At 46.0% G+C, this 16,525-nt stretch overlaps 1 protein-coding gene across 2 annotated transcripts in view; it reads left to right on the forward strand.

Moving 5' to 3' along the window:
- Positions 1-694: 694 nt before the first annotated feature.
- Positions 695-16,525, forward strand: part of CPLX2 (complexin 2) — a 149,017-nt gene continuing 133,186 nt past the window's right edge. Inside the window, exons 1-2 of one of the 2 annotated variants that reach the window (XM_081318628.1) lie at positions 695-788; positions 923-1,070. The gene's annotated coding sequence lies outside the window, so the exon portion shown is untranslated. The remainder of the gene's footprint in view (positions 789-922; positions 1,071-16,525) is intronic. The other variant, XM_081318626.1, reaches the window with a different exon arrangement.

Here is a 16,525-nt window from a genome sequence, read left to right on the forward strand (position 1 = left end):
GACTAGCACGCATGTGCGGGGGAACCTTTAATTGTAAATCTACTAATTATTTCCTCATGGTTCTTAATTTGATTCTTCAGATTTTTCAGATGGAATGACTTTAGCAAACCCCATTCCTTCCGAGGTGTACTTATCTACATTAAACCTCCCATAGAATAATCAACTTGAAGCCCAGCTTGGAAAGAGGGATCAAGGAGTTTCAAACTAAGAGAAAATGCCGCCCTCTGAAAATAAAGAGGACCAAGACGGCGAGGTAAGTGAACAGAGCAGTTCGCTGTCCAATTTACATCTCGCCGGAGTTTCATTAAAGTGGGGGACACATTTTTGGACAGTCCAAGCGAGCGATCTAATAATACCCTGGGCATAAGCCGCCTTCGGTCTGCGCTCTTCGTAGCCAAGCACGAGCTCCCCTTCCTTCCCGGCTCAGCTGGATCAAGGGCTCCGCTCTCCGTCCGAAGTTCCTTCATCCACGCCCTCATCCCGCAACCGCGGGATTCCCCCCCCCCGGCAGCCGGCGCAACGCCGAGCCTTGTGCGGTGTGAAACGGAGACTCTTTCTTTTTCTCTCTCTCTCTCTCTCTCTCTCTCTCTCTCTCTCTCTCTCTACCTCTCCTCTTCCTCCCACCCCCACACCCAACCTCCGCCTCCCCTTTTATCTTTCCGACACATCTGCTCGGGGCTCCGACAAGGGATGGCGCAGGTCGTCACGCGCAGGTCGTCCGCTTGAAGCGAGAGCCGCTGTGGCTCGCCCGGCCCGCTGCAAACGGGAACGATGGGCCGGAGCCCAAGGTGCGGATGATGTGCTTAGCCTCCCTGCCAGGCGCCAGAGGCGGCTATTTTTAGAAAGCCCTGCAATTTCTCTCTCTCTCTCTCTCTCTCTCTCTCTCTCTCTCCCCCCGCCACTTTCCCCTCCCCTCGCAAAGCCTGGAGTTAGAACAGCGGCGCCGGGAGAGCCAGTCTTAAGCGCCAACGCCGCCGCGAGCCCCGCTGGCGGAACTGCCCCCGGCCGGCCGGCCAGCCAGCCAGCCAGCAGAGCGAAGCCTTTCGGCTGCCCAGCGCCCAGGCGGGTAGGTAGGTACGCTTTGAGTCCCGTCGCCCCTTTCCGCCTCCTCGTCCTCGGTCGCTCTCTCGCGCCCAGGCCGCTGAGGCCCGGCGTGGTTTGTTCGTTTGCTTGTTTGCTTGTTTGCTTGCTTGTAGAACAAGAGCAAACGAGCGGGCTCCTTTAAGCCCCACGGGGCTGGGCGTGTCTCCAGCCGCCGCTCCGCTTTTCCAGCTGGCGGGAGCTTCAGCGCGGCTTCTAATCCCCGGTTCTTCCGGGCGAAGAGATGAGGGGGGGGGGGGGACGGCGCGGGGAGAAAAGCCTCTCCCGTCGTCTCTTCACACAGAGCTATTCCACGCCGCTATTCCGCCCGGGACTCCTCATCCGAAGCGGGAAATGGCTTTTGTTTAAGGGCCTTCCCGGCCCATTCCCTCCTCCTCCTCCTCTTCCTCCTTTTTCTAGCCAACCCTTTTTTCCTCTCTGTTTTTGTGTGCAATGGGGAAACGGCTCCGGGCTGCGTTTAGGTTGAACAGGCAGGCCAGCCTCGGCCGTAAGTCACGGAAGCTTCTGCAAGCCTCCCATTTCCTCTCCTCTTCCCTCCCAGCTCCTATTAATAGCAAGAAAGCTTTTGTCTTTCTCTTTGCACCCGTTAATTATTCCCGTGACTGGCATAGGAAAGGGAGGGGAGGAGAGGCTCACAAATAGAAGAAGAGGGGAGGGAAGGAGACAGACTCCTCTTCCCTTCTTATGTAATCAGTGTAATAAAAGAGCAGTTGCAGGGCGGTCTGGCAGCAGCCTAGTGGGTGTGGGGGTAATTTGGGATTCCCCAGCATACCGGCAAACGCACAGCTCTGCTTGCTGGAAAGGCTGTGTGCAAGTTGTATGGTAGGCCTGTCGGATCAGCTCTATCCTTAGGCAGAGGGCAACCTCTGAGAGACAACACCAAAAGGGTGAGAGGGAGCTGTGTGCCACAGCATCTACCCTGGCACATGGATGCCATTCCCCCATCACCACCCTGGTTGTCGCCCCACAAGACTTTCAGGTTCCATTTGGAAGAAACATTGAAGTGCCAGGCTGGTTGTCCTTTGAACATGTAATGGGAAGAGCACAGCCTTAGGTATATAGGTAGATAGTCCTTGACTTGCAACCATTTGTTTACTGACCTTTCAAAGTTACAAAGGCACTTAAAAATTTACGTATGACTGGATTTTCATACTTATGCTCATTGCAGTATCCCCATGGTCGTGTGATTAAAATGTGGTTGCTTGGCCACTGGCATGTACTTCTGACAGTTGCAGGACCCCAGTGTCATAGGATCACCTTTTGCTCCCTTCTGACAAGCAAAGTCAATGGAGAAGCCAGGTTCACTTAACAACTGTTATTAAGAACTGCAGGGATTCATTTAACAACTATAGCAAGGCAGGTCATAAAATGGGGCAAAACTCACTTAACTGTCATACAGAAAATTTGGCTCAGTTGTGGTTATAAGTCGAGGACTTGGAGTCTTACAGAATGCTTTTTATGTCAAGCACAGGAAATCAGTTCAAATAAATATATGTAGGTTTATTGTAAGCTAAAGCTCTCTACAAGAATCTGAACTATTAACAGTCAAAGCAAATTGGCAGCAGATAAGAGTCAGTGGAAGTCAAGGTGAACTGGACTTAGAACTCTTGTGGGCATGAAGGGACTTGAGACTGATGATGAGTTTGACTCCTCCCCTGGGCTCCCCTATTCATCTCCTACGTTTTATTATTATTCATTTATTAAATTTTACATGCTGCCCATCTCACTATCCAAAGTGAATCAGGACGGTTTGAGTCAATGTCTTCTTCACCTTCACTCCAGCCCCACCAAGCATTGAAAAGTTTGTAAGGAGAGGGAGAGGACTAAAATACAACTAAAGTCACGTGGAATTGATTCTCTGAAGGTGAATCTGACCCTAGGTCTCCTGAATATTTTTTTCAAATACATTAATTTTGAATGCTAAGCAACCAGTCATAAGTTGAGGGTTACCTCTAGCTTGCTCTGTCAGTTTTGGTGAGCATCTCGTTTTCTCCTTGCTGGTTCCTTGATTAGTTCACTGATTTGTCTGAGGTTTTGTCTGGTGTTAGTCTCTGCTTCTATGGGTGTTGGTTGTAGAGGGGATGTATTCTGGTCTTTTTGCTTCCTTTTTAGCCTTCTTAGCACTTTTTATTATCAATGGTGTGTAAACATGGTTTTATATCTATCTGTCTGATGATGGCTAATTTGTCTGAATGACATCTTTCCAGGAATTCCCTAATATTTTTGGATTTAGCCTTAGTCTATGACAGGGGTGTCAAACTGCCGACCCATGGGCCGGATGCGTCATGCGGAAGCTGCACCCACCCCATTGCCAGCAATGGCAAAATCGTCCCGATACATTGCACGGCATCATGTGATATTGCAAGCTTGACATGTCTGGTCTAGGATACTGACAGTTTCCCAGTTGAAACTATGGTTGAGTCTGTCCATGTGTTCTGAGATTAATGAGTTTTCTTTGTGTCTTCTGACTGATAGTTGATGTTCGTGAATACACTCTGCTAATCTGCCTGCCTGTTCTACATTTCTTCTTTGGCTAATTATGATAAAAAGGAATAATCACATTTTAATTTAATACAGGTCACTTAAACACAATTTCTCATTAAGCATTCTTTCCAAATTAGTGGACGAAATTAGTTTTATTAACTTTTTCAAAGGATTTAAAAGACTGGAGTAATAACTGTAGTCTTTTTTGTAACTAAGATAAATTTTCAAGGTTTGCTAATCCAAAATAAATCCAATTTCTTTAGGATTGGAGAGGGGACTTGTGAACATGTCCCCAAAGAACTAAGAGAAGCTACTTCTTTCGGATGATCCAATCACTCTGAATGAATGAACGAAAGCTGTGGTAGCTGTATTAGGTGTAAGCCAGCTGAGAGTTGAATTTCAGGCTTAAGAAAAAAGCACACACGTATATTCAAACTATTTTGCCTCTGGATTTTGGCAAAAATAATCTTGATGGGGTTTGAGGGCATGTACATCTTTCTGATCAGAAGATGTTAACTCCCGATGTAGAAAGCGACAACATAGTTTTCTCTGAGTAATTGCTGAGGCTTTTAATCAAATTGTTTTACAACGGACTTTGTGACCACATGTGATATTGGCATTGTTTTGATGAAAAGAGGAATCTTGTATAAAAAGTGACAAGAATCTATGCAATATCTGAAGCTTATTAAACAGTAAAGATTTCTGCTGTGAAGAGAACAGGACCTCATCTAAGTAGCAGTCTGGCCTAGCTCCTAATTTATGTGTTTATCCAGATGGATAAGCAGAGGTCAGCAAAAACACAGAGAAAAAAGAATAAAAAACTGTGGGAGTGTGAAAAGGTAGGCACTTTTATGTAAGATATTATAAGTTGAATAAATAAATAAATATAAACATTTGTAATCTTTAGATATGTTGCTTTGTCATTTTATCCTAATTCATGTTTATTGCTAAGCACATTTGATTTGTGCTTAGATTGTAAGCCGCCCTGAGTCTTCGGAGAAGGGCGGGATATAAATGGGATTAAAAAAAAATTAGATGGTCATAAAACAGAAAAAGGACATTTTTGAAGTGCATACAGGTAGTCTTCAAGTTACAACTGGTTGCTATGGTGACAGATTGAACTTCCAACAGACCCCTCCCCCAAAGATTTTTACAACCCAATTCTGAAGTTCCAATGGCGTCCCCCATCCCACCGTTAAGTGACCACATTTTCATTTCATGTGGTCACATGACTAAATTTATAACATTTTTGCCAAAACCCGGCATTTGCTTTCAGTTTTCGGCAGAAATGCCCCATGGAGAACAATGGGTTTCCTTAATGACTGCAGATTCACTAAACAATCATGGTGATTTGCTTAATGATCGCCAAAAAAACAGGTCATAAAATTTGATTGGTCATGTGATTGCTTACTTTACATCCATCATGACCAGGTAGGTACCAGTTTGGTCATAAGTCAAGGACTATATGTATGTCATGACTATACAATATAGATACTATCAGTAGAAATGTCAAAACTTGAAAATAACTTGTAGACGCTGATTTAGATGGACACGTTTTTAAACTGGAATCGTTAATCCATTTAAAGCTTATGTGGAATTCCCTTGGACAAGGAAATTAAAGTTTGATAATATCTGGAGGGAGACAGGTAGTAGGAAGCTAATTTGTATTATGATGAGTGTGTTAATTTCACAATGTTAATGGCACCTATAATTCCTGTTTTGGAAAAACTTGGAGGTGTTAGCCCCATTCAAGCATGCAAATCTATAAGTGTTTATGTGATATCCAGTGTAAATGCTTCTAAGAAAATAGCTAAATTGGACTTCCATGAGAAATTGCTTTGATTTCCATGTGAGCAATAACCCTGATAATGCAGCTCTATGTAAAGATGCTTTGCTCCTGAGGACATTTCTGCTCACCATGTGAGAGGACCATGCAGAGATGAGAGCATCTCTACATGTTTACATACCATACTGCTCCAGAACTCCTGAATGAAGCTTTTTTCCCCCAAGGGCAGAATGATAGGTAGCAATGGATGTCTGAATCTTTTTTGAAAGCATCAAAGGGTTTAAGCTTTTTTGATTGCTGTATACCCTGAAGTTTCATTTGAAATGATCTCAACTAGACACAGCTATTAATGCCTTGGAGAGAAAGATGAGAAATTGAATTCACACCTTAAGTCCTCCTAATGTTTACTTGGAGCATTTTGCACTCTAGCTTACTAAATAGGCCCAACAGTATTGCTCATGGCAATAAGTCACCTTATACGTGCAAAAAGACAATAAGCCTCCAACTGGCAGATTATATTTGTTTGTGGGGTTTTTTGTTGTCTTTTTGCAGTTAAAATTCTTCATCTGCTGGGCAGTAAGTCACCTTATACGTGCACATGTACATGGAAACAGCTTATTCCTTGAGAGAAAATAAAAATAGCAATTTATAAGTGACATGGCTAGGAAGAAAATCTAATTTTTTTATAAATTACTAATCTGATAGGTTTATTTTTCTCTTGAGTAACAAAACATTTTTGCCCTCCAAATTAACATTTGAGGTGTAATATGAGCATTTCCATTGCATTTCCCTCAATGGAGAAGCCTTATGTATTTCCTTAATAGGTCTTAGGTTACTTTTCATAAAAGTCACCCAATGTTCAGATTCTGTGAATCTAAACAATGGAAGATTCCAGGTGAATAAAATATTTTTAAAAATATATTTTACTGTCATGAGCAATAGCAATGCCCAAAATTTAGATTTCAAAAAATCAGGCAAATTAACAGATGCTATAGGTATTGGTGGTTTCTATCTGTTGAGGCAGCCAATTTGGTGCAATGGTTCAGGCATATTAGAAACTGGGAGACTGTGATTTCTAGTCCTGCCTTAGTCATGAAGTCAGCTGGGTGACTTTGAGCTGCTTACTCTAGGAAAGTGTCAGAAACTGCAGGGAATCCACACTGATTGCAAGGCACCAATACACATGCTCTCTATTGCTTCCCATTTCCAAGGCAGTACAATTCTCCATACTAGCTGGGGGAGGGGAAGTGAGCAGAAGGCTGCTGTTACACAGCTGTTCTGCTTTTGGTCCTCTCATAGGCCTGCCTGGTTGGCTCCTGTAAGAAATGATGCTAATATAGATGGTTCTTTAATTTTATCCAGCACAGTTCTTCTTAATGTTGTCAGAAAATGGTGCATAGTAATGAACTAATTTAAAATGTGCCAGATTCTCTCAATAAAGAGCTATGCTGTCATTCGTGATTTCTTCCTCTAAATTAAATACTTTTTACCTCGCTGCCGGACAGTGAATCAGGATTTTTATTTTGAGAGTTGGAACATAACTTGGAGGACATTTAGGCCAGCCCTCTAGCCGGGATTGACTAACTAAAAGTCTTGGCAAGCTTTTTGGACTCTCCTTGTCCTCCACGTCCTTCTCAAGTTTTTCAAAAGTAAAGCAGTTTGTGGGAGGCATTGGTAATATTTATTTATTTATTTATTTATTTATTTATTTATTTATTTATTTATTTATTTATTTATGGGATTTGTGTGCCGCCCTATCTCCCAAAGGACTCAGGGCCGCTAACAACGATAAAACACAAAATACAAACATTAAAAGGTATTAAATCAAATTATCCCATAAATAGTCCAATTAAAAACACAATAAAACAAAATTAAGAAAACCTCCCTTCCATCAATCCAGGTTGGCCTGTGGAAAAAGCCATGTTTTAAGGTCGCGACAAAAGGAACGGAGATCCAAAGGGCAGGTGCCCCCACAGAGAAGGCCCTCCCCTGGGGGTCGCCAGTCGACATCGTCTGGCCGACAGCACCCCGAGGAGGCCCTCCCTGTGTGAGCACACAGGGCAATGGGCAGTCGTTCCTGGCAGCAGACGGTCCTGCAAATATCCTGGACCTAAGCCATGTAGGGCTTTATAGGTAAGAACCAGCACCTTAAATCTCACCTGGAGGACAACCGGTAACCAATGCAGCTCACGCAGGAGGGGTGTAATATGGGAGTATCGGGACGCTCCCATCACAACCCGCGCAGCCGCATTCTGCACCAGTTGAAGCCTTCGGGTGGTCTTCAAAGGCAGTCCCATGTAGAGAGCATTGCAGTAGTCTATACGGGAGGTAACGAGTGCATGAGTGACTGTACGTAGGGCATCTCGGTCCAGATAGGGGCGCAACTGGCGCACCAGGCGAACCTGGGCAAATGCCCCCCTGGCCACGGCTCCTATATGATCTTCTAAACTGAGTCGTGCCTCCAGGAGGACACCTAAGTTGTGTGCCCTTTCAACGGGGGGTAACACCTCTCCCCCCCATAACCAAAGATGGAATATCCTGGATTACCCGAGATGCCGGCACGTATAGCCACTCGGTCTTGGCCGGGTTGAGTTGGAGCCTGTTCTTCCCCATCCAGACTCGTACCGCTTCCAGGCAACGGGACATCACCTCGAGGGCATCACTGGGTGCATAGTCATTTTGTCTCCTTTTCAAAGATGGATTATCTTTATAATGAAGGATGAGTGGAACCCCCTTGAACTTTATTATAATATACCAATCTAATATGGGTGACAAGAAGTCCCAGATTTCATTTGATGAGGAAGTTATTCAACTGCAGCATTACATCCAGAGAGGCTGTATTCTCATTGATAATTCAATAAATATGAAGCAATGATGTTCTAATACCTAGGCAATTAAGTGCAAAAATATATTTGTTCCAAATCTGACTCATAAAATTGTTCCTTTTTCCAGGCTAGGGCTATTGCCTGACCTTTAGACAGTGCAGTAAGGGCCACAGTTTCAATAACAATTCAGAATGTGTAATAGTAGCCAATTTTGAACAAGCCAACATCAGAGAAATATCACTTCCAACATAGTTTCATTCATTAATATTATTAAACATGTTTCTTTAGGCTTTATGAGGAATATATCTTGGAGGTACTGTATATACAGGCATGTACTTGCACTATTCAGTCTAGTTTAAGTCCTCCACGTAGAATGATTGCAGATGACATGCAGTCATTGAGATTGATACAATTTCAGAAATTCTTTATTACTAAGAAAAATGCTGAGTCTTGCCAGCAAAGTCATTTTCACAACTGCTGTGGTACCTGAAGTTATTCTGGGGAAGGAATTAGAATTTCTACCTATATATACTTCCACATAGTTGATTCATTGCATTCTGTGCTCAACATCTCAATATTGCAATACTTTAGTTTGTTTTCCAGATAAAAACAATGGTTCAAATAGCCAAAATAGCTTCTAATAGTCAGTCAGAGCTTGAACCAAGTCATAGTTTCTTTAAAAACTCAAGGACACTTGGGAGCTAAGCACAAAAAAGTCAAGGACACAAATCAGTTAGACAAATTGCTTTTAATTGCAGGAAAAAAAGCCCAACTAACAAGATCACTTATTGTAGAATCTAGCAATTCAGCCCATTTATATATAAGCCCAAGTTTTATTTTATATCCCTTTCATTTGCCCCTAGGTGATAATGGGCTTAAGCGCTTGGTTTTGTACATGGAGGGCAATTGCTCCATGTTTCAATAACAATCATATCTGATTTCAGGCTCTTGGATTCCAACCTTGGCATCTTAATTCATTACAGAAGGTAAGATAGATAGTATAGAAAATACTGGATGGTTTGGTATGTAAGATGGAGAGCCATTTCAATTTTCAAAATAAACAATTTACCTAAACAAATCAGAGTCTATCATTCACTTATAGCTTTGGCCAAATAAGCAAAATGGTCCTGGAAAATGACATTGTTATTTCCTGGCCAATTTGACCTACATGCCATTGAGAAATTTACTCTTTTTAAAAAAAACACGACTGTAATACTTTATTCAGTTTCAATCTTTACCTCTTCCTCATCATAAACCAGTTCCATAGATGAAATTGTGGAAAATCTTTCTTCCAAAAATTCTGCATGAAAGACAATAGAATTTTTTCTACCACTTAGACATCCTGGCTACTTGTAGCTCCATAGTCTTGTATAAATGGATATCTTGCCAAACTGCTAGATTGTGTGCTAGACATGCTAGACTATGCTAGACATATTTAAGGTGTCTTAATGCCTAAACAAAACCTATAAAATTCCTACTTGGCCAAATATTGATGCAATATTTTGAATTAATGTGCATTAGCCAGCCAAAACTGAGCACTTTGAAATAATCTTCCTCCTCTTCCTCTTTTTCCTCTTCTTCCTCCTCCTCTTTATCTTTATCTTCATCTAGATCAAACTTTAAACTGCTAGAATGAGTTGGTCAAAACTAAGTCATTATTGGTAAATGTTTCTGGTAGCAGCCGACAAACCAGCCGGGCTCTGTGTCTCTCCATGTTCACATAGTATCCACTGAGAGCCTCCACTTAAGAATATTTTTTACATTTAAGCATTCCAATTCTCAACCTATTCAGGGTTTGAAAGCTCATTAGCTTTATCTTTAGTGAGGTGAGTTGTTAATGCTTCCTAGACCAAACCCAATAGTAGTAGATTGGCTTAGTCCATTAAAATAGACTGATATGATATCTTTTTCAGACACATTCAGTTTAAATGTGTGGAGTAATTATTTTGTGTGTATGTGAATATTGATATTATTATTATATAGTGACAAGCAAAAAATACACAGGAAAGTTATGTACAGGTACAAATTAATTGATATTTGAGAGAGTTGCAATGTGCTGTTATTAACCAGTCATCTTGAAAGCTGATCGTGATTTGAACTTTTATAAAGATAAATACAGGTGAAACTTGAAAAATTAGAATATCATGCAAAAGTTCATTTATTTCAGTAATGCAACTTAAAAGGGGAAACTAATATATGAGATAGACTCATTACATGCAAAGCAAGATAGTTCAAGTCTTGATTTGTCATAATTGTGATGATTATGGTGTACAGCTCATGAAAACCCCAAATCCACAATCTCAGAAAATTAGAATATTGTGAAAAGGTGCAATATTCTAGGCTCAAAGTGTCCCACTCTAATCAGCTAATTAAGCCATAACACCTGCAAAGGGTTCCTGAGCCTTTAAATCAGGCATGTCCAAAGTCCGGCCCGCGGGCCATTTGCGGCCCGCGGGGCGGTTTAATACGGCCCGCAACAGCCCTCCCTGCTGTATGTAAATACAGCCCTCCCACGGCCCTCCCTTCTGATTGAGGGCCGGCCCTTCGGGAGATGCTCCCGCCTCCCCCGCCAAGGGGCCGCCCCAGGAAGCGCAGGCCAGCCCAGCTGCCGCCCCCACCCCGCCAGCCAGGCTCCGGGGCTCCACGCGGCTTCCTCCGCCTCCTCCTCCTCCTCCACCAGGCCTGCTAGGGGCCCGGGGCGGCTCCAGTGCGCAGGGGAAGCGCGCGGAGAGCGGATCGCGCCCTCATCCTGGCCGGAGCGCAGCCCAGAGGAGCCGCTGGGCCGGGCATGCCCTGAGCGGCCGGGGGTCTCCGGTCGGGCCATGGGGCACTGTGGGCGAGGTGGGGGTGGCCGGCGGGGGTCTCGGCCTGCCCGCCCATCCCGCTGAGCACCTTCCCTGCACGCCGCGGCTGCCCATGGCGGCGGCTCCGGCGGCGCTGGGGCTCCCGGGCGCGGGGGCTCCGGCGGTGCCAGGCTGGCCGCTCTGGTACCACAAGAACCTGAGCCGGGCGGCGGCCGAGGAGCTGCTGGCATGGGCCGGGCGGGCCGGCAGCTTCCTGGTGCGCGACAGTGAGAGCGTGGCCGGCGCCTTCGCCCTCTGCATGCTGTGAGTCCGGGGACCCACGGGCGCCGCCTTGGGGACGGGCCGCGGGAGGGAGGGAGGGGAGGGGGCCAGGGCGCGCCTGCAGAAGATTCCCCCCCGAGGCTGGGCATTCCGTGGTGGCGGCCCTGGAGCCTGGAGCGGGGTCTGTCCAAGCCTCCGATTTCTTTCTTTCTTCTTTCTTTCTTTCTTTCTTTCTTTCTTTCTTTCTTTCTTTCTTTCTTTCTTTCTTTCTTTCTTTCTTCTTTCTTTCTTTCTTTCTTTCTCTCTCTCTCTCTCTCTTTTCTCTTCTTCCTCTCTCCTGCCTCCATTCTCTCTTCTTCCTTCCTTCCTTCCTTCCTTCCTTCCTTCCTTCCTTCCTTCCTTCCTTCCTTCCTTCTCTTTCTCCTTCCCTCCCTCCCCCATTCGTCCTTTCTCCTCCCTGTCTCCTTCCCTCCCTTTCTCCCACCCTCCCCCTCTCAGCCCTGCCTGGCGCTGGAGTCCCGGGGGTGACCTTCCGCCATGGAATCCGAGACGACTTTTTCAGCTGCAGAAATGTCAGCCTCCCGGGACGGGCTGGGCGACCCCCCCCGGCGGGGAGAGGTGACTCCCCTCCCCCTTCTAGTGGCTTTCGCGACTCCGGCCGCGCCGATCTGCCGCTCCTCCGGTGGGTTGAAGGGCCGGCTGCCTGGCCGAACCGCCGTGCTCCTTCCCCTCGCCCCGGGCTTGGCGCAGCGTCTGTGCCGGTGCAGCGAGGCTGACGGTGCGCGCCTGGCCTGGCTGAGCGCGTGGCGGTTCGGCCAGGCAGGAAAAGGTGCAGGAAGTGGCCGCCGCCTGGTAACGGCGCCCGGGCTCACAACGTGGAGGCGGCGAGCAAGCGTGCGCTCAGGGCGAGGCGGCCGCGGTCCAGTGAGGGAAGAGCGCCGAGGGAGTGGCCAGCCGGGCTGCGCTGCTGCCGAGCAAAGCTCGGCCGGGGCGCCCGCTCTGCTCTGCCTGGCGCCAGCTCAGAGACTCCGCCCGCCAGGCCCTTCTCCCGCTCAGCCAGGCCAGGCGCGCACCGTCAGCCTCGCTACACCGCCTCCACGTTGTGAGCCCGGGCACCATTACCAGGCGGCGGTCGCTTCCCGCACCTTTTCCTGCCTGGCCGAACCGCCGCGCTCCTCCCCCCCCGCCCCAGGCTTGGCGCAGCGTCTGTGCCGGTGCAGCGAGGCTGACGGTGCACGCCTGGCCTGGCTGAGCGGGAAAAGGGCCTGGTGGGCGGAGTCTCTGAGCTGGCGCCAGGCAGAGCAGAGCGGGCACCCCGGCCGAGCTTCGCTCAGCAGCAGCGCAGCCCGGCCAGCCACTCCCTCGGTGGTCTTCCCTCACCGGACCGCGGCCGCCTCGCCCTGAGCGCGTGCTTGCTCGCCGCCTCCACGTTGTGAGCCCGGGCGACGTTACCAGGCGGCGGCTGCTTCCCGCACCTTTTCCTGTCTGGCCGAACCGCCATGCTCCTCCCCCCACCGCGGGCTTGGCGCGGCGTCTGTGCTGGTGCAGCGAGGGCGCGCCTTCTTTGCCGCCGGAGCTGCCCCGGCTTCGAAGCCCTCTGGCTCCCCTGGGCGAAGGCAACATCCAGGGAAGGGCGTGTGTGTGTGTGTGTGCACGTGCGCGCATTCTGTGTTTCACAGCCATTTTATGGGCTGGGATGTGGGGAGCTGGACAGGGGTAGGTAGGGCCCTGGCCTAGCAGAATTTGTGAAGTGGTGGAAGTGTGTGAGCTGTTACCAGAGAGTCTGACCTTGTCAAAGTAAGTTTGACAAGGTCAGACTCTCTGGTAACAGCTCACACAGTAAGTTTTTTTTTAAATTTATTTAAAATACATTGTGAAAACTCAGCTGTCAGTTGATCTTATGTTATAAAATGAAAAGTATGCCATTTGCAATTAACTTGGCATAAAATAATTCATTTGCATTTAATTGTAATTGTTCAAAGAATGTTCGGAAAAATGTTCGGCCCTCCAGCATGTTCACTTCATCCAATCTGGCCCTCTTTGAAAAAAGTTTGGACACCCCTGCTTTAAATGGTCTCTCAGTCTGGTTCAGTAGGAATCACAATCATGGGGAAGACTGCTGACCTGACAGTTGTGCAGAAAACCATCATTGACACACTCCGTAAGGAGGGAAAGCCTCAAAAGGTAATTGCAAAAGACGTTGGATGTTCCCAAAGTGCTGTATCAAAGCACATTAATAGAAAGTTATGTGGAAGGGAAAAGTGTGGAAGAAAAAGGTGCACAAGCAGCAGGGATGACCGCAGCCTGGAGAGGATTGTCAGGAAAAGGCCATTCAAAAGTGTTGGGGACTTTCACAAGGAGTGGACTAAGGCTGGAGTCAGTGCATCAAGAGCCACCACACACAGACGGATCCTGGACATGGGCTTCAAATGTTGTATTCCTCTTGTCAAGCCGCTCCTGAACAACAAACAATGTCAGAAGCGTCTTACCTGGGCTATAGAAAAACAGACCTGGTCTGTTGCTCAGTGGTCCAAAGTCCTCTTTTCTGATGAGAGCAACTTTTGCATCTCATTTGGAAACCAAGGACACAGAGTCTGGAGGAAGAATGAGAGGTACACACTGCAAGATGCTTGAAGTCCAGTGTGACGTTTCCACAGTCTGTGTTGATTTGGGGAGCCATGTCATCTGCTGGTGTTGGTCCACTGTGCTTCATTAAGTCCAGGGTCATGTTCTGAACCAGCCTGCTACCGGCCTTGCAATAAGGCAAACCCCTGTTCAAACAGTAGAGACTGGAGAGCGTCTGAGGCTGAAAAGCGTCTGCCAAGATTTATTACTCAAACAACAGAACAAGAAACAAAAACACTGGAACTTGAATCCTCAAACGGAAGGGTTGCTTTCAGCAACCAGCCCTTCCCCAAACACTCCTTTTATTTAGAGTTCAGGGCGTGGCCTCCCTGTGCCTCCTCCCGAGGAGTCCCACAGCCTTTCTCTGTTTGTTCCTGCTCGACTGCCTCCTGCGTTGGGCGTCCTTGAACAGGGCCAGCTGTGGGTCATCATCCTCCGCACTATCGGGCTCACGCAGCTGAGAAGAGGGCCCCGGCTGGGGGCTCTGCGAAGCCTCCAAGCCATCATCAGCCAGTTCGTCTTCCACACCCTCCTCCTCCCCCTCATCTGAGTCATCCGAGACATCTGAGCCGGCTGCCGGACCCACAGGCTGGCCCTGAGTCACAACAGGTCAACACAGCCATCTACCAGGAGATTTTGGAGCACTTCATGCTTCCTTCCGCAGATGAGCTTTATGGGGATGCTGACTTTGTTTTCCAGCAGGACTTGGCACCTGCCCACACTGCCAAAAGCACCAAAACCTGGTTCATTGACCGTGGGATTACTGTGCTTGATTGGCCAGCAAACTCACCTGACCTGACCTGAACCCCATAGAGAATCTATGGGGCATTGCCAAGAGAAAGATGAGAGACATGAGACTGAACAATGCAGAAGAGCTGAAGGCCGCTATTGAAGCACCCTGGTCTTCCATAACACCTCAGCAGTGCCACAGGCTGATAGCTTCCATGCCACGCCGCATTGAGGCAGGAATTGCTGCAAAAGGGGCCCAAACCAAGTACTGAGCACATATGCATGCTTATACTTTTCAGAGGTCCGATATTGTTCTATGTACACTCCTTGTTTTATTGATTGCATGTAATATTCTAATTTTCTGAGATTGTGGATTTGGGGTTTTCATGAGCTGTACGCCATAATCATCACAATTATGACAAATCACGGCTTGAACTATCTTGCTTTGCATGTAATGAGTCTATCTCACATATTAGTTTCCCCTTTTAAGTTGCATTACTGAAATAAATGAACTTTTGCACGATATTCTAATTTTTCGAGTTTCACCTGTAAGTGGTCAACTATCCATTCCAGGCAAAATTCGCAAATAGAGCAAGCAGTGAGCAAAGAACAGCACCATGGAGAGCTTCTTGCAGAACCAGCTATATTACTATCAGACTATCTAAATTTCATGGTAGCATAACTGGCCCAAATCTCAGTCTGGGAGTGGTTTCCTGCTTTCCTTGTTTTGTTGAGTTGTTTTTTTCCTGAAAATCTTGGAGATCACTTTTCAATATTCTACTGCCTCTAGGTATGGCAGTGTCCATTATCCGGAGTTTTTTGTCTTTTTTCCCCTTAACAATTGTTAAGTCTGGGGTGTTGTGTACCAAATGCCTGTCTGTTGTTATTTGAATGATTATTTCCAACCAGTTTTGAATTCAGTGAAAACTGAGTTCGTGCTGAGTGGCTTTCTCCTCTGGTGAGAGTTGAAAGTTGAAGCTGGCAACACCAGAAACAAAGAACCTGAGGCAGACAAGACTATTATCAAAACATGGTGTAGATGACCTCCATGTCCAAGGTTGAGAAACAAACAGCATGCAAGGACAAGAGAAAGAAACCTAAAATTTAACCTTGGCACCATTATAAATTATAGGATAGGTCGCCATATTCTTCTGTAGCTGATCTTTGTTATTAGATATCTTCTGTCAACAGTCTCAGCAATGTACCTATCCAAAGCTTGTCCGTGACTATTTTATTTTAATATTTCATTTCATTTTATTAGACTTAGAAATCATCTGACTGCAGAATGACTTTGGGTGGCTTATAATTTAAGACAAGACATAATAAAGAATCTAAAGCATTTGTACAGTGAAGAATGCTTTAAATTCAAGAGTGATGAAACTTTGGCAGCCAAATAATTCATAGAGAAACAGCACATTATATTGTTATTCCCATGAAATATTAGAGTTGTCCCTTAACAGATAGTAAAACTGATATGCTAGAGAGGGAAGAATATTTGAAGACAAGCTGTCCCAAGAGAACCATTGCTAACCATATATGACGTGCACTTTTTTCTTCCATATCTTATAGCTACTCATGGTAGCAGTTACCACGACGGTTATAGATGCAAGTTCTCCTGAATGTTGGTTGAGTTTCAAGAGTGAGAATTGTTGAATCCTGTGTAGAATTCTGATTCCTGTGGCATCACAATGCTACTACTCAGTGTAATTTTCAATTTTTAAAAAAATTCTTTCAAGTTAAAATGCATATGCAATTTAATTGAAATAGTATAAGTGCCATATTTTAACATTTGTATTTCAGAAGAATATAAAGAGTGCATTTCAGTAAGGAAGTGGTTGATTACATAAGGGCTGGTGCTATCCATATAATCATGTCTCTATTTTGGAGCAGATTGAGAGAAACAAATGAAA

The sequence above is a fragment of the Vipera berus genome, assembly GCF_964194415.1.
Source record: "Vipera berus genome assembly, chromosome: 2".
Classification (NCBI taxonomy): domain Eukaryota; kingdom Metazoa; phylum Chordata; class Lepidosauria; order Squamata; family Viperidae; genus Vipera; species Vipera berus.